The following is a 20,554-nucleotide window of genomic DNA, read 5'->3' as shown; positions in this document are numbered from 1 at the left end:
CTCCACCCACACTCTTGCAAGGGGGTGGCAGGGTGGAGAGAGGGGAGCAGACCATGGTTCTTGGAGATGAAGGAGGTCACGCGTCACGAATTCAACGGAGAGACTTTCTGAGTAGGAGAAATCCTGTGTACACACCACTCACACAGAGGAAGATTAGTCTCACAGCTCGAGTGATCAGCAGTCTGGCCTATGTGCAGGAGTCATTACACTGCACCCACCGGTTTCTGAGCCCCTACCAGTGGTCACCAAATTCCAAGGCATCCCATTTTAACTGTTAATTACCCACCACACCCAGTGGTAGCAGAAGACCGAGAAATAGCTCCCGGGAACCCCTTTAAACACTTACAACAGCCACCGCCAGCCAGGATATGATCCCAGGTCCCAAAGGCTTCCAACAGCGGAGGCTTGTCTTAAGACTGCCACCTGTCCTTCGAGCATGGCTGCAGCTCTGCCCTGCGTCCTCCTCATCTGGGGCTCTGGCTGAGAGAGGACCCTCCGTCTGAGACGATGGCATTTTGTGGCAGAAATAGACATACTTGGCCATGGCATTGGCTCAGAATATTTCTGCCCCGAAACAATATACATCATCTCTGCTCACATTTCATTGACCAGAGCAGGTCATGTGGTCCTGCCTGCCAGGGATGCAGCTGGATCTAACGATGGCCACGGAGGAGTGGTCGGTAATTTTGAACTACAACACAATCTGCCACACCATGGAAGATGTCCATAAGAACACGGGGAAACTCCGAAATGAGGGCAGACAGATGCTCCCCTGCGATGTGGTGGGCTCTTGGAGATACACACCAGTTCTGAGCAGACCCCCAAAGAGGCACTGACCTTGCAGGGGAGCGGGGTGGAATTAGAAAGACCATTTCATAGGTGAGGACACAGGCTCACAGCAAGGAAATCGTGTGCCCAGGTTTGTAGGGCTTGTGAGCTTGAGTCAAGAATTTGCAAGCAGCAATACCGACTCATAAAAGTCCCTCCCTTAGTGTGGCAAAGGATGGGGGCGCCAAGCCAGGACCTGTCACCTTTGTTTCGGTCCTTGAGGATGAGTTACCAAAGCATGTGCAGGGTGAGGGGAGGGAGTTAAAGCTTTCTAAAGGGGTCCATCCTTGGCAGCCTGGTAAGCCCACCATGCCAGCTGGGGGCGGGCACATCTTGGTGGGCAAGGGAGAGATGAGGAGGAATAAGTGGGGAGTCCTTTCTGCGTAGCTCCAGCCTCTCCGACCACACTTGAACAACAGAGGGCTTTCTGTGCTCATCACCGGGCTCTAAGCCAACCTTTGGAGAGGATTTGACTCCTGAGGCTTCTGTGAAATTGCATTTGGCTTGCAGGCCGGGAATGCAGTGAGGATCCTGGGGTTCTGACGGCCTCTGGGAGTGACAAGGCCCGGCCAGCGCTCCCTCGGGCCCGCTGAGGACAGCGGGAGACCTCAGGTCTTCTCAGAGCCCCAGGGCCTTCTCCAGATGGCAGGGCTGGCTCCCACCCTACCCCCTCCCTCTCCGCTGGGACACTTTCCGTCTTTTTCTGGATCTCTTCCCAGAGGAACCAAGGAAAAAGCCTTGGGCATATTCCCAGGAGGCCCTCTCCTGGTCCCTTCCTGGGATGGTTCGGCCGCCTGGAAAGCCTTGACAGCAGGAGTGGAGAGCTAATTCTGTCCCTGAGCTTAGCCCAGCGAAGCACTGACCTCCCTGGACCTCCCAGCGGCTGGGCAGGGCACGCCAACCCTGCGGAGAAGCCGTGGGCCCTGGGAAATGACCCAGTGGCCATGGGCTCCTCCCCACCTCCAAAGAGAACCAGATTGGAGGCGAGCTCCGGACCCCAGCCCATCCTGGCATGGTCCCAGGGCACCAGGCTCCCTGGCCAGTGTGGTCATCACCCCACTCCCAGGGCGAGGAGGCTTTGAGAAGTGAACTCTTGCCTTCTCAGGTCCAACTGATGGCTAGGAGGGACCAAGGTGAAAACAAGCTCCTGGGCTGACCCCAAGGCCCGGCCCAGCACCGTCCTTTCCAGTGGCCCTTCTGAGGGACAGACAGACCAGGCCCCCAGGACAGCCCAGCCTGATGGGGAACCCAGGAAGGAGCCAGGTCACAAACAGGCAGACCCTGCCCCTGAGCGCTGAAGGACACGGAGGAAAGCGGGCGGCTGTGCGTGGGAGGGCAGGGAGGCCGCTCTTCCTCCGAGGAATCTCCTCCGATTTTCAGGAAGGACCATCCACGGGGGGGATCCTTAGTAAGAGCCCAGAAGCCTGTTTGTGAAGGGAACATCTGTGTATAGACACCCCTCGCTTCCGGCAGAGCCAGGACATGATGTCCTGTGACACAGAAGCCAGGCTGGAACGGCTCATGGGCACCCCTGTCCTTCGAGCTCCCTTTGAGTGGGGCCGTTACACTGCGGTTTCACTTAACAACATCTGTTAGCACGCTTCTCACCATACAGTGAGGGCCACCCACTGTGGACCGAACCTGGGCCTGGGGGCCACTGGCCTGGGTTACACAGGGCCCAGCCATCCCCCTTTGCCTGTCCCGGCCCTCCTGAGGCATACCCCACCACAGGGCCAGCAGGCGCCCCAGAAGTGGGCAGCCCAGGTACCTGGGGGGAGGACTCCAGACTCCTGGGTGAGAGGAAGCATCCGGTGGGAAGGCTCTGGAAGCTCAGGGGGACGACATGATGCAGGCGCTCCCACGGCAGCCAGCCGGGACCCGACTGCCCCTTGGGATACTTAGGGTCACCGTCTTGGCCCGGCCTGTGATAGCAGCGTCCTTTGAGGCCTGGCTGGCTCCCTCTTGGCTGGAGTGGGACAACGTTGTGGCTCTGAAGACCCCAACATGGGTAGTGGGTGCAGGGGCTGCGGGAAGGCAGAGCGAGGGGGATGTGCTCCATGTGGGAGGATGAGGGGGAGGTGCTCCCCTGAGACAGCGAACTGCTGTCCTGCAGCTCCCAGTGGGCGGGACACCGAGCAAGACATTTCTCTGGCACAGCCCACCGTTGCTGGCTCCAGGCAGGCTGCTGGCGCCCAAGTCTCTTCGTGGCTCAGGAAGAAAATAAACACAGAAGTCCCCTGGGAAGGCACTGCTGGGAGTGGCAGGTTGGCCACCACCCTGTTGGGAAGCTGCTCTCAGCACACACGTTCCCTCGGGGGACAGCAGGCCTTGGAGACGGGGCCCTCAAAGAGCCACCATCCCAGACTTGCTGGCAGGGAGAGCCCTGCAGGGTGGCTGACCAGTGCCCAGCTGTGTAACCCGGGTGGGGGGTCACCAACTCCTCTGGGTTGAAGCAGCTGGGAGGGAATATTTCTGCAGGGCCCTGAGGTCTCCATGCCAGGTCACTAAGGTCCCATCTGCATGGTCAGGCCATGGCCCCCTCTCCAGCCTGGCACGCACAGGCTGCCCGCTCCCGGGGCTCTGTGCACATACCTCCCGTCCCCACCTGTGAGCCCCACCACAGAAGTCGCCTCCCAGAGACGTCCACCTGCCCACTGTGGCCTGGGTCACTCCATCTCAGCCTTTTGCTTATTTCATTCATTACTCATCTCACCATTTGCCATTACAGTTATTTTCATATCTGATGGTTTGATTGAGGTTTAATTCACACATCACACAATTCACCCATCTGAAGTGTACAATTCAGTGGTGCTTAGTATATTCCCAAGGTTGGGCACCCATCACCACAAACACACAGGGTGCTGTCTCTGTGTCTGGCTTCTTTCACCTTGCAGATGTTGAGGCCCCATCCTCCCATCTGTACGTGAGGCCAGACTTTGTTTCTTTTCAGGGCTGAATAATCTTCCATTGCCTGTGTCCCCCCCACAATTGTTCTCCCAGTCATCATTCTTGAGGGCTCTTCAGGGCCATTATTTCCTCGCTGTCTTTGAAAAAACTCCCTCCCGCAGCCCTCTTGGCGAGTTGAGCCAGCGCTGCAGAATTTTCCAGCCTGCCTCTCCCCCACCCCACCCTCCCTTCCAGATCCTTATCATTCCTTTCATTTTTCAATGTTCACAAGACAAAGGAAATGAGCACTTGGAGGAGGATGCAAGCTGTGTTTGCTCCTTGGCTGCTGCTGCTGCGTGTGATGAGATCCTGCTTGGGCAGGTCACACTGGGGACCGTGAGCAGACCCAGCCTGGGGCTGGCGACGGGCACGGTAACTTCCACAGCCCCGGTGTGTAGAGGGTGAGGCGAGACAAAACATCCCCCAGATGCCAGAACAGATTCCCTGTCGCGGTGGGCTGCTTGTTGGGGTGGGCAGGCAGCGTTGTGGCCTGGCCCACAGTTTCTCAGCCACGCGGGGTCCCCTGCAGCAGGCTGAGGGCCGGCTGGCAGCCTGGGGTTGCTGACTTGTCCAGACCAGCCAGGAGCCATGGAATGTGCAGAGAAGGGAAGAGGTTGGACTTTGGAGATGGCCGTATCTGGCTGAGACCCTGCACCCTGGCTCTATGGGGCCTTGGGAAGGTCACCTCCCGCTAGAGCCACAGATTCCTCATCTATATGATGGAACTAATAGTCCTGCCCTCCACCAAGTTGTCTGTGAAAATCAGGGGAGTGATATGCATAATAAATGAATGCATGTGCACATTTTAAATAAATTATTGATAATTAAAATTATTAAATTCATATTGTATTATTAATACATGATAAATAATTGCTATTATTATTCATTAAGTTTTAATAATTATAATGGCTGATAAATTTATTCTATGGCATATTTATTTTATAATAAAAGTGATTAATTAATTGTGTGCTTGTTACATGACAGCCCTCAATACTTTGTATGTATTTGATAATTAAAACTTCCCAACACTTTACAGGAAATGGAGACAAGGAGAGATGCAGCCATCTGCCCAGGGCTTACTACACAGCTAGTAACTGGCAGAGCCTGCATTTGAACCTGAGCCTAGTTGCAGAGCCTTGTGCATACCCCCTGTGTTTCATGGCTTCTGAATAAGAAGCCTGGTATGGAAAGATTGTGGAGGACAGTCCTTGCCATTATGCATCAAGGCCACCAGGCAGCCGGGCCTCTTCCTGACCAGTCCGTGTCCATGTCTCTGCCAGATTCCAACACCTCTTGGTCAACTGCTCACTCGCGGTTGCAGGTGGGCCACGGTGGGCCAACCTCAGGAGGTCGGGTGAGGCCCTTCTGTGACCAGACGCATTCAAGCTGGGTCCCCTTTCAGAGCTTGCTGGGGTCAGCCTGCCCTTGACCTGTGGGCCTGGGAGGCACCAGAGCTTCTGCTTCTTTGGTGCTCCAGCCCTTACTTAGACACTCGCGCATCCATGAGTGCACACACACACACACACACACACACACACACACTCTCTCTCCAGCCCCAGGGCTGGGCCAAAGCTGTGCCCAAAGGCAGATTGCTCCCCTTCACCGATTTTTGAGCCCCTAAAATGTGCCCAGCACGCTGACAGGTGCTTTGAGGGACACTTAGCAACCCACGGGCTGTCTGCTCAGGGTGTGTGAACAGTGGCAAACCAGGCAGGAGCCTGCCAACTGCGAGGTGGGAGTTCCCCTCCGATGTTTACCCCAGCAACTCCCAGTCCCCAGCCCCTCCCTGGGGGCACAAGGGGCTGGCAGCTTATTTGTCCAGCAGCAGACAGGACTCCACCTGCAGAGATTCTGGAATGGATGTTGGGAGCTCAAAGCGACCTGGCATAGCAGACACCAGGCTAGGAAACTGGGCAGAGGCTAAAAAATACAGCTGGGCCACAGCCCCCCCAGGTCCTGGACCTTGGGCGACTCTGCTGGGCCTGGACACTCCCTGCTGCTGCCCCATCCCACCTCTCTGCATCACTTGTTTGAGTCAAAGGCGGGGGAGCATCCGACTGGTGGAGTCATGACCGCACGCCCATGCCTTGGCATTCAGGAGCAGGCAGAGAAAGTATGTCTGTGGCTTTCCGCCAGGAGTTCCCCCAGAACCACCCTACGCTTCAGGCAAGGGCTGGTGCCCTGGCTAACAGACGGGCCCCCGTGGGCCACGGGCAGACCCCCGAGTGACTGCTGGTCCTAGCCACAATTCTTGCTTAAATAAAATGGGGGGATTTATTGGTTCACATAACTGGAAGGCCAGTGATTTCCGGTTTCATGTGTGGCTGGATCCAGGGGTTCAAGCAGTGTGTGCAGGACCTGGTTCAGGATGGTTTCTTCCTCTGTCCTTCAGTTCCATGTCCTCCGGGCTGGCTGCACTCAGACACCCTGTTCTAGTGAAGGCAAGCCGGCCGCCCATCTCCAGCCTCACACCCTCCCAGGTTCAAGGGCAGCAGAAAATACGAGACTGCTCCTTCCTAGAGTTAGTTCTGGTTGGTTCTGATGAGCTTGACTTGAGTCACAGGTGTGAAGGAATCACAGCGGCCAGACTGTGTTTGACTGGACAGTCCCGAGCGGTGTGGTCCATCTTTGAAGGCTGGGAGGGCAAGGAGACCACTGAAACACGTGAGCTGGGAGTCGGGGAGGGTGGTTCCCCAAGGTCCAGTGGGGTGTCCTGGCTGGGAGAAGAGTGAAAGGAAGTGGGTAGAAAAACAGCTGTCATCAGAATACCCATTGGCGGCCTCCCCGACTGGCCACTGGGCATTTTGGAGTGACAGCTGCCGGTGCCCTGACAGGCAGTCCTGAGTTCCCAGCGTGGGACTTTGCTCTCCTGACTGACAGTTGGCTGGTGTGGTGACAGGCAGTTGGTGGCCGCCCTCCTCACCCCTGGCCCCTCCTGACTGGCAGTCAGCAGGCACCCCGGTGGGCAGCTGGCCAGCACCGTGCTTGGCAGTTGACCAGTCCTGCCTGGCAGTCCCTCCTGGGGCCACCTGAGGGAGGGAGGGCCATGTCCTGGGGTCGACACTGTCCCACCGCCTCTGCGCCTCCTTACACCACCACTCCCCATCCCGGGAGAGAAAGTGGTGGCTGCGAGGCCAGGGCTGGTTAGAAAAGCCTCTCGTCCCTGTGCGTGGGAGCAGGGGCTCCTGCCCAGGGGGAGCAAGAGGCTCTCTGTGGACAGCAGAGCCCTCTGGGAGCCAGGGGACAGTGGTCCTGGAAGGTAAGGATTCAGGAAGAATCAGGGTGGGGGCATGGCTTGCGCCTGCTTATTCAGTGCCACTCAACTTCCAACAGCTAATGCTGAAAGACCCACGGTAAGCCCGGCATGGGGGTGGGGAGGGGGCAGTGGATTTAACAGACCAGCTTCCGGCCCACCGGGGAAGAGGCCTAACGGTGCAATGACGCGTGTCTGATGGTGGCAGAGATGGCCTTCCAGAGAGGTGACGTGTCAGCTGAGCCCCAGGTGAGCCTTCCTGGGGAGGAGCAGAGCGTGAAGGCCCAGCAAGGGGAGCACGAAAGGCAAGGAAGGTCGGAGCAGCCAGGATGAGGGGTGTGCGGGCGAGGGGCCGCCAGGGGCTCTGGACAGTGCGTGAGGCCAAATTGGAGGGGATTGATGGGCCCTGGTGAGGATCTGGGCCCCTCTCCCAAAGGCAGTGACATGATCAGACTTGCCTTCAAGAAGGGTCACTCGGGATCCAGACAGAACTGGTCACGGGGGAACATGGGGGGATCCAGCCGAGAGAAGGAGGTGGTCCAGAGCTAGAGGGGGTGGATGGAACAAAGCGGGCGAGTGGAGAGGTCGCTGGCGGTGGGATTGACGGGCCCAGGAGCTGCCCCACACTGCACTGTTAGTGCACCACTGCAGAGCAATGCAGACAGCGGAAGCCCAGGACCGCACAAACCCGGATTCCCTGTCTGCACACAGCCCACATGTGCATGCACCGTGTCTGTGTGTGTTTGGATGTGCAGGCCACAGGGGGGGTCAGCCGTGACATGGGGGATGGGCAGGAAGGGACGATACCTTCTTTACGCATCTTGTGTTTTCACTGGTTGCTGCAACGGTTCTGAAAAGAGCTCTAATTTTAATGAAAGACCGAAAAGTGAGCACAGGACCGTGAGCAGCAGCCCAGAGCACCAGCTTTGGGTCAGAGTGACCCAGGGGATCCTTGTTTGGTCTTGGAGACCTAAGGAGGGCGACTGGGCCCAGCCCAGCCCTGACGTTCAGTGAAACAGGCTGCCACGTGGATTCCAGATCTCACGTGTCAAGTGCTTTGCACAGCGCTAGGGTGGCTGTCACTACTGTGCGGCTGTCCTCTCCCCTCCACCCCCGTCACAACCTTCTCTCCCCCACCCCCCGTGTCTCCCTCTTGATTCCCTTCACATCCCCTCCGCGTGTGTCAGAGAGAAAGGAGGCTAGGATGAGGAAGGGGGTGTGTGACTGGCCCCCAATAGGCCTGGAGAGATGGAAGACCCAGGCCGGGGCCTCCCCGGGGCCAGGGAGGGAGGCTGCCTCCCCACCACGACCAGCTGGTGCGAGCGTCCGGCTCCTGCTCCAGGCCAGGATGACAGATGGCCCCCAAAGGGGAGGTCACTGTCTCCAGGGCAGTTGTGTGCTTGGCGGTGGCGGGCGGGGTGGGGCGCCTTCGGAGCACTCGCTCAGCCCACGTCTGGCGTTCGGGAGCCTGGACCTTGAGAGCAACCGGCCTTTATTTTGGTTACTAAGGATGGGAAGATTTGGGTCATAAATAACTGCCTGGCCGGGCAGCCAGCCTCTCTCCCAGGGCGGCCACAGGCCGGAGGTCCTTCTAGGCCAGCATGTCCCCCACCTCTCAGCGCAGGGCGGGAGGTCCGGTGGCAGGACTCGGGAGCCCAGTGGGGAGGCGGGGAAGAGAGGCAAGGGGTCCCGGGGCCTGGGTTCAGAGCAAGGTTAGCCAAATAGTGGATAAATTAAGCGAGGGAAACAGACAGCTTCCCTCCCGGTGAACTTTTCACCCAGCTAACCTGCTCCTCGCCCCCTCTCAGGTGGCGGCAGCTCCCGCCCCGCGGCTGTCACCTCTCGGGGGGGTTGTCACCTGCATCCTCCTCCAGTCACCACCACTGCCACCCCAGGTGAGAGGGGGAGGACGGAGCGCTTGGGACAGGCTGCTACCATCTCATTTAGAAAGTCGGGGATCTGAGCCGGCCTGGAGTTCAAACTTGGGGAGGATGGCCAAGTTACTCCACCTGCCCTGCCTCGCGGACGGCCTTACCCCGACTGGGCCATGCAACTCCCCAGCCCTGGCACTGCCCTTGTCTCACCTGAAGGTGGCCCTGGAGGTTCAGGGTGGCATCGCCATCAGGACCCTCTACCCAACCTTACTCTTTGCTTGTTTCTGGCCTGAGCCACCCCTTTGGGGAGCAGCTCCATCTTCAGGGAGCAAGGGAAGAGCTTTTCCTCCAGCAAAGTGGGCTCGAGGGGTCCCCAAAGAGAGAGCCAGTGCCCCAGGTTCCCTGCCACAAGCAGGTGTTCCCTTCAGCCTCCTTTGAGCCAGGCCTCGTGGACTTAAAAGGCCTCACAGGCCAGCAGGCCTCCAAGAATGGGCCAGAGAAAGGCAGAGGGGCAAGCAGACGACAGGAAGGGGCTCTGCAGGAGGGCCTGAGCTGCTCTTGAGGCATCCCCCCTTTGACCCGTTCACTGGTGGCTGCCCAGCCTGGATACGCAGAAGGAGCTTGGAGGAAATATATGACTCGAAAACATGGACAAGCAGGAGGCAAAGGGCAGGTGGTCCGGGAGGGACATGGCAGGACACCTGGGGGAGGGCGCTGGAAGCTGCCCATGTTCACTCACTCCACAGGCATGTCCAGCCTGAATGCCTGCTGTGCAGGGGGGTCTGGGCCCGGTGCTGAGGGCACAGAGAGAATGAGCCAGGCCAGGTGCCCATGATCACAGGTCAGACTGCCTAGTGTGGACAGGGGGTGGCAGGTAAGACAGACAGATGGCAGAAGGCGGATGGACAGAAGACAAGCACACAAACCAACCACAGGGCAAGTATCAGACAGAGGCCTCCCGGAGGTGACATTTGATCTGAGGTCAGAGTCTCAGGAGGGGACAGCCTTGGAAAGGCAGTGGTGTGGGGTGAGGTGGAGAGCTGGGCAGGCCTGAAGAACAGGGCTGAGGGGCAGTGTCAGAGGCCAGGCCAAGGCCATGACCTTAAATTTGCCCTCAGCCCTCCTGGTAGACTGTCCTCTCGTTCTTGCTCCAGGCGCCCCCGCTCCCTCCCAGGGGCACTGCCTGGTCCCCGCAGCCCCGGTGGGGGAGGGTCGCTAAGAAGTGGTGAGCCCTGTGGAGGGGCCAGTCTGGGTGGACCCTGGACTCTGTCCCTTCTGTCCGTGTGACCTGGGCCACTGACGTCAGCCTCCGGAGCCTCAGTTTAGGTTTCTGTAAAATGGGATCTCCATGCCGATCTTCCCAAGGATTGAGAAAGAGTGAAGTTGCTTGGGAAGCAAGCATTCCTCCTGGGAGCCAGTGGGCAGAGGGGGAGGCCCGGGGTTGCCGTTGAGAGGAAAGCGTGAGCATCTGGCCCCCTTCTCACGGCCACAGACATTCGAATGCTGCCCACACCCTGTGGAAGAAATGGAACCTGAATGCGTTAGTCCCACCACCTGCACCCTCCTCTCCCCGGGTGGGCACGCAGAGCTGAGAGGCCAGAGAAGTCCGCAGGAAGGGAGGCCGGGAGCATGGGCCGTGCCTCTCCCCTCCAGCGCTGCCTCCTGTGAGCGCGGACTCTGAGACGCCGCCTGCGCCCCGCTTGCACCCAGAGCCACCTTGCCCTTTAAACACATGTATGGCGTTTCAGGCGGACTAGTGTTGGGAAGCCGGCCCCCAGAGTTGTGTTCTGCTGCACAGAGACTGTCATTCCCTCCACCGGGTCCTCCTGGGATCGGGCAGCTGGTGAAGCGGGAATTCTTGGGGATGTACCCGGCAGACGTCACCCCGTAACACCCGACCGGGGCCGTGGAGGCTGAGAACACAGGCCCAGTGCGGAAGGGTGAGAACCGCGTTCTCCTACAAAGAGACCCCCGACTTCAGGGAGTCTTCCTGGGTGCCCATAAGCCTTTCGCTTCCTAATGGGAAATTAGCTCTGTCTTTCCTGATCATAAAAATAATACCACTCACTTTAAAAAATTAAAATAATGTTAAGAGGCATTTGGGTCTCAGTAGATAGCTCCCTGCCCCAGGGCTGCCTTCCCTGACCGGCCAGGTCTGTCACAGGGGAAGTGGCCCATCGAGGTGGAAGGAACAAAGGAAGGAGGGTGGAGAGGATAACCTTATGTGATCCTTCAAAGAGAACCTGCCTGCTGGAAGGACAGGTCACTGTGGCCATCAGGGTCCTGTCCCCCAAGAAACAGGTTCTCCTTAATGCCAGGCCGCCAAACAGCGGGATTTCCCTGGGACACCGTGACCCTTCTGCTTCCTGTCTTTCCCACAGTTCCCGGGCCAGGGGCTTCCCAGAGCAGATGGCCTGTCCATGGACTCATTGTTTTAAAATATTTATTTTGTATTATTAAAAAGATGGTGCTATGACAGGAAAACAACAAAAAAATAAAAGAGGGCAGTCACCAACATCCCAAGCAAGTATCGTTTGCAGATGGTCCCCAGGACCCGGCTCCACACGGACACACTTGTACCCAGCTGCAGTTTTTTAACTTATGTTTACAGTCTACAGTTTTCACTCAACACTTGAATGGATGTTTTTGGTGTTTCCATGTAACCTTCATGATTCCTCCGTTAGAGATCATTTTGGTGGCCTTATGCCATTCCTTCACCAGGCTAGCTCAGGTTTTTGGTAAATTTTTTCCCTCATGGGTGTACCAGTTGTGCCCAGTTTTTATGCCATTGACTGTGCACATTTTAGAAGCTGTGGCTTTTTGCATCTTTTAACCTTTTCCTTGGGATGAATTCCAGCAGAGGGTTACAGGGTCCAAGACTCGAAGTAGTTGTACGGCTTTTCTCAGGGAGTCAGCCCATTGCTTTTCCAAAGAGCAACATCAGTTTGCAAAGCCATTAGCTGCAGGATAAGGCTGTGCATTTCTTTGCATGCCTGCCAGTGCTGGTTGTGGCCTTGAGAACTTCTTTTTGCCATTTAACAAATATAAAATAGTCTCTCAGTGTTGCCTTATTCTGCTCTTCTTCGATTATTCGTGAGAATAAACCTTTCACAGTGTGGTGGTTCAGAGCAGGTGAGCTTGGCCCAGTTAATTAGCCTCTGAGCCCCCTGACAGGCAGATATAAACAGGATAATACCACCTCTTCCTGAAATTATTTTATCCCCCCCCCCTCAAAATCAGCCTCTCATTTTCTTTTTATGTGCATGTTTACAGGAGCTTTAGGGCCACACAGCACTTGGGGAGTATCAAGACCCAAACATGGCCTTGTCCCAAGAGCTTATAATCTATTTCCACATTTCCAGTATTGCTCAGCTGTCCTAAAGGAGTTTTTTAAGAGTAGCTCAAATATACAGTGCTAATTACATTATCTACAGAAACCAGCAACTCGGAAATAAATTAATTTTTATCACAGACACAGCTATCAGGCTTGCAAATATGTAGTAGTTTCTGGCTTTTTACACCCAAATGAATGGATTATATTCTACAGAAAACTGCTTGGAAGAGATTTAATTAAGTTGGGAATGAAGAGTTTTCTTGGGACAAACAAAAGGATTACAACGTTTCATATAACATAGAAAAAAATGAGGAACATGGCACAGTCCAAACTTCACATTCGCTGGTTGGACGTACTTGCTCTATTTCCTATGATAATTAAATGACATGTAAAACTCCTAATGCAGCGCCTACCACTCAGTGATGCCAACTGCTTTCCTCCAATTTCCTCACTTGTAATTGATTTCTCATGTTCTTTGCTCACATATACTGGACTCACAATGCTTTTCTTGTTTATTTTAAAGAGCTCTTTATATATTATAGCCATTCTTCCTTTACCTCACATTGCCTCACATTTTACTATGTTCACAACATCTAGAATATTGGAAAGTGGTTTTTGATGCCTTTTCCTTCCCCAGACTGGCCTAGATGGCATTAGAGTCATCCCCTCTCCCTCAACTGTCCAAGACCAAGTGGGCAGAAATAAGAGTGTGGAGGTCCACCAGTTGAAGTAATTTAGTTGATCTTTCTTGATCTCAGTCAGCTTTCCCTGACGTCATGGTTCTCTGGGGACTAGGCTCATTTAAATGTGGAATAATTCTAAAATGAAAGCTCTCAGAATATTCTGAGAGGCTCTTGTCCCTAACTAGGTCAGTTTTCTTGATTTAGTAGTGGTAGTTGTTTTTGCTTTCTTTCTAGTTTTGCAGTGAATTCATTCATTTATCGAATATTCAACAAGAGCCTTCAATGTGCAAGACTCTGAGTTTGGGGGATATTATGCTGAACGAAACAGACACGTCTCTGCCCCAGTGGAGTCCACCTTTAACAGGGAGATGTATACTGGTCAAAAGCATCTACTCAACAGTATTTACTGAGCATGTACTGTGTGCCAGGCTGTCTGCTAGGGGCTGGGGACACCCAACTGAGCAGAGGTGGCCCCTGCCCTCATAGGCTCTTTATCACTAACCAAATAATCACACAAGTAAATGTAGGGAGACATTTAACATATATGAACTGTGAAGAAGGGCTGGGGGAGCTCGTGGGCCAGAACACTGGGATGTGACTTATTTTGATTGGGGATCCCTGGGGAAGGAGGTGTGTCAGTTAGGCAACGCTTCCCAGAGGAAGTGACAGTTGAGGTGATCCTGGAAGGTTGACTGGACATTAACCAGGTAAAGGGGGAAAGACTTTTTCAGACAAGGGGAACAGCACATGCAAAGCCCCTGGGGCAGGAAGAAACAGCCCCCACTCACCTGGGTCCAGTCAGGTTTGGGCACTGGGACTCTGGGCTGAAAGGCTGGGTCCCTCCTGGCCTTCTGTGACAGGGTTTGGGGGCCCCTCTCCGGGTTCAGCTCACGCCTGGGGCCCTGTGTGCCCTGGGCCCCACCTGGGTAGCTCGCGTCCTTCCTGACGGCAGTAGCCTGTGTTAGGGCAGGGAGGGAGGGCCATCAGGAGCTCCGCTGTCGCCCTGCTACTTTCTCTGACCTCATCTGGGGCTGGGCCTCCCGCCTCCGCCTCCAGGAGTTCACGGGGAGGTGAAGTCTCCTCCAAGCGTAGGCTGGTTCTTTTCCCTCAAGAGAGGCCTGGGAAGGCCTGAGACGGCCCCTTGCAGGGCTCGCCGGGCCTGACGAGCCACTAGCCGAGCTCTGTCCTCCTTCTCCAGCTCTGCGGACCAAGCAGCAGGGCTCCCATAACTGTCCTGTCTTCAGCCTGGGTTTGGTGGGAGGACCCTGGACCTAGGGACCCAGGACCTGAGCCAGACCACTGTAACACCCCCAAGCTGGACGGGCCGCATCTCCCATGGGCCCCTGATTCCCTCAAGAGAACAGCTCAGAGCTCAGGACAATGAGAGTGACCACACCTTGAGCACTTCACAGTCGGCAAAGCGAGCTCTCAAGAGGTCTTGGGTCTTTCCCTCTGCAGGCGCCCAGGGGCTGTCACTGACTTCCCACCCATCCTTACAGGGAAATTCCAGCCCATAACTGGAGCCTTGGGAATGTCTGTGAAGATGGTGGAGCCAGACAACTCTGGGTTGGAATCTCTACTCTCTGTGGGACCCTGGGCAGATGTACCTCTCTGAACCTCAGTTTTCCCATGTGTAAAATGGGTTCACCCCTATGCTCAGGGCAGTGGTACTGATGGTATGGTGCCTGGTGAAGGACCCTGACAATTGTTTGCTGGGGAGGGGTTTTGCCATCACTGGCTGCTCTCAGCAAGTCATTCAACATAGGCCTGGGGGCTGGGGAAATGGTAGGAGACCAGGTAAACTGAGGTCTCCCCTGTAGGACCCTGCATTCTAGAAAGGGAGGCTCTGCTGACAGGTCCCATTTTATCCTCCCAAGAGCCTAGTGATAGACATATAAATAGTATTAGCATCTTACAGACAAAGGCTCTCAGGCCCAGAGAGGTTGTCAAACTGACTCAGGTTGCACAGCAAGTAAGAGGCCCTGCATAGTCAGGAGGGGCATTTGCTGAGACCCGGCCCAGTCTTGGCTGAAGTGAGGAGCCAGAGAGGAATAGGTTTCTGGGGTTACTCTTCCTGCAAGCCCAGAATTACCCAACCCCTGTGCACCCTCAACCCCAAACAGTTTCTACAGTATCTTGGGCTCCATCCCCAGGCCTGCCTTTTGAAACTTGGTGTGGAGTCGGAGGAGGACAGACAGAGGGAACTGGCCCCTTGGAGGGAGCTGCTCGTCATTTTTCCTGGGGGAAGAACAACTTGGCAAGCAGGCCGGCCAGGCTCGGCCCCTTTGTTGCACGCTGACAGGATGGTGCAGCCACCACACACTTCAGCTGCCAACTCACGGCGGTCACTCAATCCATCACGGAGGGCGGGGGCTCCTGGCCGGCGCTCGCCTGCAGTGTTGTTCTAGTGGGCCCCGAGCTGTGAGATAAACGGGGCATGAACTGGCCCCCTGGCAGGGGGTCAGCCCCTTCTGCCCTCATTAAAGTGCCAATCAAGAAGAGGAATGGAGACAAGCAGAGTGAGCTCAGCCTTCCCGGCGGCCAAGGGGGCAGGACCCAGACTCCCCCGACCCGAGAGAGCGTGGTGACTTCCACCCGGCCTGGGAGCATCTGGCTGCAGCATTGCCCTTGATTTTCCCTGCGGTGAGAGAGACTGGGAGCTGGAATTCAAGGCAGCAAACGCCACTCCTGTGGGCCCACTTGGATCCCCGTCTGATTACCTGCTGCCATGTAACAAACCACCCCAAACTGAGTGGCTTAAAACAACGACTATTTGATTGTCTGTCCTGAATCTGACACTTGACTGAGCTCCGCTCCATGAATCTCCGGCTCCCTGTGACGTTGCCTGGAGTGGCTGTTGTCGGGGGCTCCCCTGGGCTGGAGGGCTTCCAGATGGCTCAGGCCTGTGCCTGGTGCCTTTGTGCGGACACCCAGAAGGCTGGGCTTACCCGGCCCCCTGAGATGACTGGGCCTCTCTCTCCATCTCCGTGGAATCTTGGGGGTCTCCTCTTGTCCATGTGGCTTCCCCATGTGGTCTCTCCCACAGGGCTGCCAGACTACTTATCATGACATAGGGCTTCCAAAAGTACGAGAATGGAAGGTGCTAGGCCTTCAGGCCCAGGTACAGAGTAACTTCTGCCTCATACAGCAAGCCATGGGCCAGCCCAGATTCAGGGCGGGAGGGCCATTCCGGGGAGAGTGGGTCCTGGGAGGAGGGGCCCTTCAGGGCCGTGGTCGGAGCCTGGCGACCACCATGACCCTAGGGGGCGGCTCGCTCAGGAGAGGCGTGGAAAGCTCTCTTTCCTACCGGGTTTGCTGCCTGGAGGCAAGTGGGCCAGAAGCCTCTTGGGGGGAAGGCTGTAATTCTCACCCCCATATATACACTCTCCACAGCTCATCTCTTCTCTACAGAATCCCCCAAAGCCTATGTAACAAGGCAGTTGAAAAAAATGATTAATAGCATGATTATGTATTCATTTCAAATATTAAACAATAATTGTTACCATTTCTTTAGAGTTTATAATATACCAAGCATTGCCCTCCACCACAACAACACTGTGGAGATGGTGTTTTTGTGACCCTTGTTTTATAGAAGTCTCAGTTCAGTGGGCTAAAGTGTAACAAATAGACTACCAAGTTTTTATTAATGCAAACACAGCAGAGGTTTGTTTCTTACGCACTTAGACAAGGTGGGAATTCCCGGTTGGCGGCGGCCCTCCTCCACGCAGCGTCACGGGCCCGGGCTCCATCCGCCTTGTGGTTCTGCTGTCCCAGCTGGTCCGGGACAGTGAACGGCCCACTTGGCTGCTACGTGGAGAATAGCCGTGGGGTGGGGGTGGGGGAGGGGATGGGGCTTGGTGGATATTCCCCACTTGCCCTCTAGATCCACTTTCCCCTTCTCCACCCCTGCTTTCTGCCCTGAGAGGCTAACTTCCATGGACTCTATCAATGGACTCTCAGTCCTCTGGCTCCCCGCTGGCTTCAGCCAGTGACAGGCAATGAGAGATTCGCCTGGTTCTCTCTCTGCTGGGCTGTAGTATGACAGTAGCTGATGTCTCCCATCAGACAGCCCTTTCTAGCATCTATAACCCTCCCTATTCTTAAGGATGGAAATGGGGTGCTCCACATTCTCTTGTTGGTAACTCTGATCACATCCACAGCTTGTAACCAGCCCCTTTGATAACCTGAGGGCACCATCTGCGTGCTGCTGTGCCCTTGCTGGTACAGGGCACGGCGGAAACAAGGAAGCAGTGTAGGAGGCTGTCACAAAACCCAGGAGAGAGATGATGGTGGGTAGATTTCTAAGGTTGAGCCAAAGGTAAAAGAGAATTTTCAAAGATGGCTCCAGAGTTGTTGGCCTGAACAACTGCAACTTACTTATTAAGATGGCTAAGACCAAGGGAGCTCTGTGAGGGAATTGATCACGAGTTCTACTATGAACGTTAAGTTTCGATGCTTTTCAGACTTCCAAGTGGAGATGTCGAAAAAGCAGTTGGAACTCCAAGTCTGGATTTTAGGGCAGAGATCCAGACTGGAGATATATGCTTGAGAATTATGAAAATGTAGATGGCATTTAAAGCCTTAGGGATCAATGAGATAACCAAAAGAAGAGGTTTGATAATGAGCTCTGAGACTTTCCAACATTTGGAGACCAAGAAGAGGAGGAGGAACCAGCACAGGAGACTTAAGAGGAGCTGTCACTGAAGTAGGAAAAACCAAAAAACAACGGTTTCCTGGAAGCCAAGTGAAAAAAACAAAGAGTTTCAAGAATAAGAGAGTGACCAGCAGTGGGGAATGCCACTGATTGTCCAGGTCAGAGGGGACCTTATGGTGAAGATCAGAGGAGACAAAGTGGAGGTCAATGATGACTTTGAAAAAGGTGGGGTCTTGAGGATAAAAGCTTAATTGGAAAGGGTTCAGAGAAGAATAGGAGAAATTTCTGGCTCTGCTATGGAAGAGTAGCTGGTATTGGGCGAATCTGCCTGTCATATATAACTATAAATCTGGACAGACTATATGAAACAACCATTATTGGGCATCAAACCACAGACAATTCAAGGCCTTCAATAATCCTTAATGATCCTTAAGATAAGGCTGAGCTCCACATTCACCCTGACTTTCTGGTAGGGGGTGATTTTCAAACTGTGGCACAGGGAAGCAGATTCCAAGCAGAGAGATGGAGTCTCATTGAGGAGAGAAAAGAGTTCAGAATTTAGGGTTACTAAAACAGCTACAATTTGTGGGGCAGATCACCAAAGAAGAGGTAAGCACAGAGACAAAGCAGCAGAGATGGAGCCCCTCCAAATGTACACAGTGATTCGCTTTACATCTGCAGCTGAATCCTAAGGTGCGCACGCACAAAGCGAGACTCCACAGGGCCCAGCAGAAAACCTGCTTGGAGGCTGAGAGCTGAACAGAGGTTTGAGAGGTCTCAGTGCTGGAGTGATAATAGAGTTCTGAGCCACCCGGAGAGAAGAGAATTTAGTGAATACTCCGGGAATTCAGTTGAAAATACAGAAAGTCTACTGTTCAAAAGTAAGGACCACATCCTAGAACTAAGGGCTTCACCCTGGGACTATGTGTAAAACTGAAATAGACTCACCTTAACGAAGTCTAAAATCAATTCTCAACAAGATCAAGACAATCCTCTCGTTATGTAACTGCTTACCAAGAAAAAAAACCCCAACTCTTCAGAGGATGATATCATGATCCAGAGTCTCCACAATGTAACATTCAAAATGTCTAGCATATAATAAAAAATTACTAGGCATGTAAAGAAGCAGGAAATGTGACCCCTAATCAAGAGAAAAAAATCAATAGCAGCAAACTCAGTATAGCCCATATGTTGGAATTGTCAGACAAGGACTAAGTGTATAAATGTATAGGATTTAAGGGAAAAGGTGCACAAAACATTTGCACAAATGGGGAAATTTAGCATAGGAATGAAATATTTTAAATGACAATTCTTTAAAAATATACTAGCTGAAAGGAGTAATTCTTTGGAAGTGCTTAATAGCATATTGGACATGGCAGAAGAAAGGATTTGTGAACTCAAAGACAGTTCAACAGAAATCATCCAAACTGAAGCACACAGAGAAAAATAATAAAAACAAAATAAGGCAGAACAAAGTATACAAGAACTGTGAGACAATGTTAAATGGGCTGATATATTTGGAGTTCCAAAATGAAAGGGGAAATAAAATGGGACAGAGAAAATATTTGAAGAGCTTCTGGCCATTTTTCCAAATGAATGACAAATATGAACCCACAGATTCAAGAAACTCAGTACATCCCAAAGAGGATAATTTTTTTTAAATGATACCTGACTATTATAGTCAAATTACTAAAATCCAAAGATAAAGAGGACATTCTTAAAAATCAGCTAGAGAGAAAAAAGGACCCAACACATTCAAGAGAACAAGAATAATTATGGTGGACGTCTCATCAGAAACATCAGAAGCCAAAAAAGAATTGTACCATGTTTTTAAAGTGCTGAAAGAAAACTTCCAACCTAGAATTCTTCATTAGAATTCAGTGAAAATAGCCTTTAAAACTCAAGATAAAATAAAGACATTTCCAGTGAAACAAAAACTGAGAGGATTTGTCAGGACTTAACTACAATAATACAAAAGGTGTTCCTCCAGCTAAAGAGAAATGATCCCAGATAGAATCATAGATCTGCAGAAAGAACTAGAGAGTACCAGAGATGGTAAATATGTAGGTGTTAACAAAAACTTATTTACAAGACTGTTGACTAGCTAAAGCAAAAATAGTAACAATGCATGGTGGTGTATATGAAAAATGTAAAATAAAATACATGACAACAATTCCACAAAGAGAAGGAAAGGTGTAAATGAAATTATGTTTTTCAGAGTTCTTACATAATGTGAGAAGTGATATATTAATTCAAGGTAGGCTGTGACAAATGAAGGATGCATATTGTACTCTCTAGAGCAACACTAAAAAAAGAAAGGAAGTTTAAAAGCCAAAAAAATAATTATGGATTAATGTAGATTCATTGATTATAACAAATGTACCGCCCTGATGCGGGGTGCTGGTAGTGAGGGAGGTTCTATGTGTTGGGGAAAGGGGGCAGATGGGAACTCTGTACTTCCCACTCAATTTTGCTGTGAACCTAAAACTACTCTAAAAAAAATTCAATTTTTTAAAAAGTCAAGAGGAGGTAAAAGGTAATTCTAAAACATACTCATTCTGAAATAAGAAAGGGAAGGAAAAAACAAAGGAACAAAGAGCAGATGGAACAGACGACACACAGAAAAATGGTGGACTGAAACCCAGCCACACCAGTAATTACATTAAATGTAAAGGGACAAAACACTTGGAGTGAAAAACAGAGAGTATCTGATTGGATACAAAAACAAGACCCAACTATATGCTGTTCATTAAATAAATGGGCGCCAAAAGGAAGAAAACAAAAGGTCAGGATGAAAGGTGCACCATGCAGACACTAATCAAATGAAAGCTGGCAAGCCTATGTTAATATGAGACAAAGACTTTAGGAGAAAGAGTATTTTCAGATAAAGAGGGATACTGCATAATGGAAAAGAGTCAAGTCATCAAGAAGATCTACAATCCTAATTGTGCCCCATTAACAATCCTAACAATACAGCTTCCA

The sequence above is a fragment of the Manis pentadactyla genome, chromosome 4 (assembly GCF_030020395.1).
Source record: "Manis pentadactyla isolate mManPen7 chromosome 4, mManPen7.hap1, whole genome shotgun sequence".
NCBI lineage: Eukaryota > Metazoa > Chordata > Mammalia > Pholidota > Manidae > Manis > Manis pentadactyla.
The sequence above is the reverse complement of the archived record's forward strand: the minus strand, read 5'-3'. Positions refer to the sequence as shown.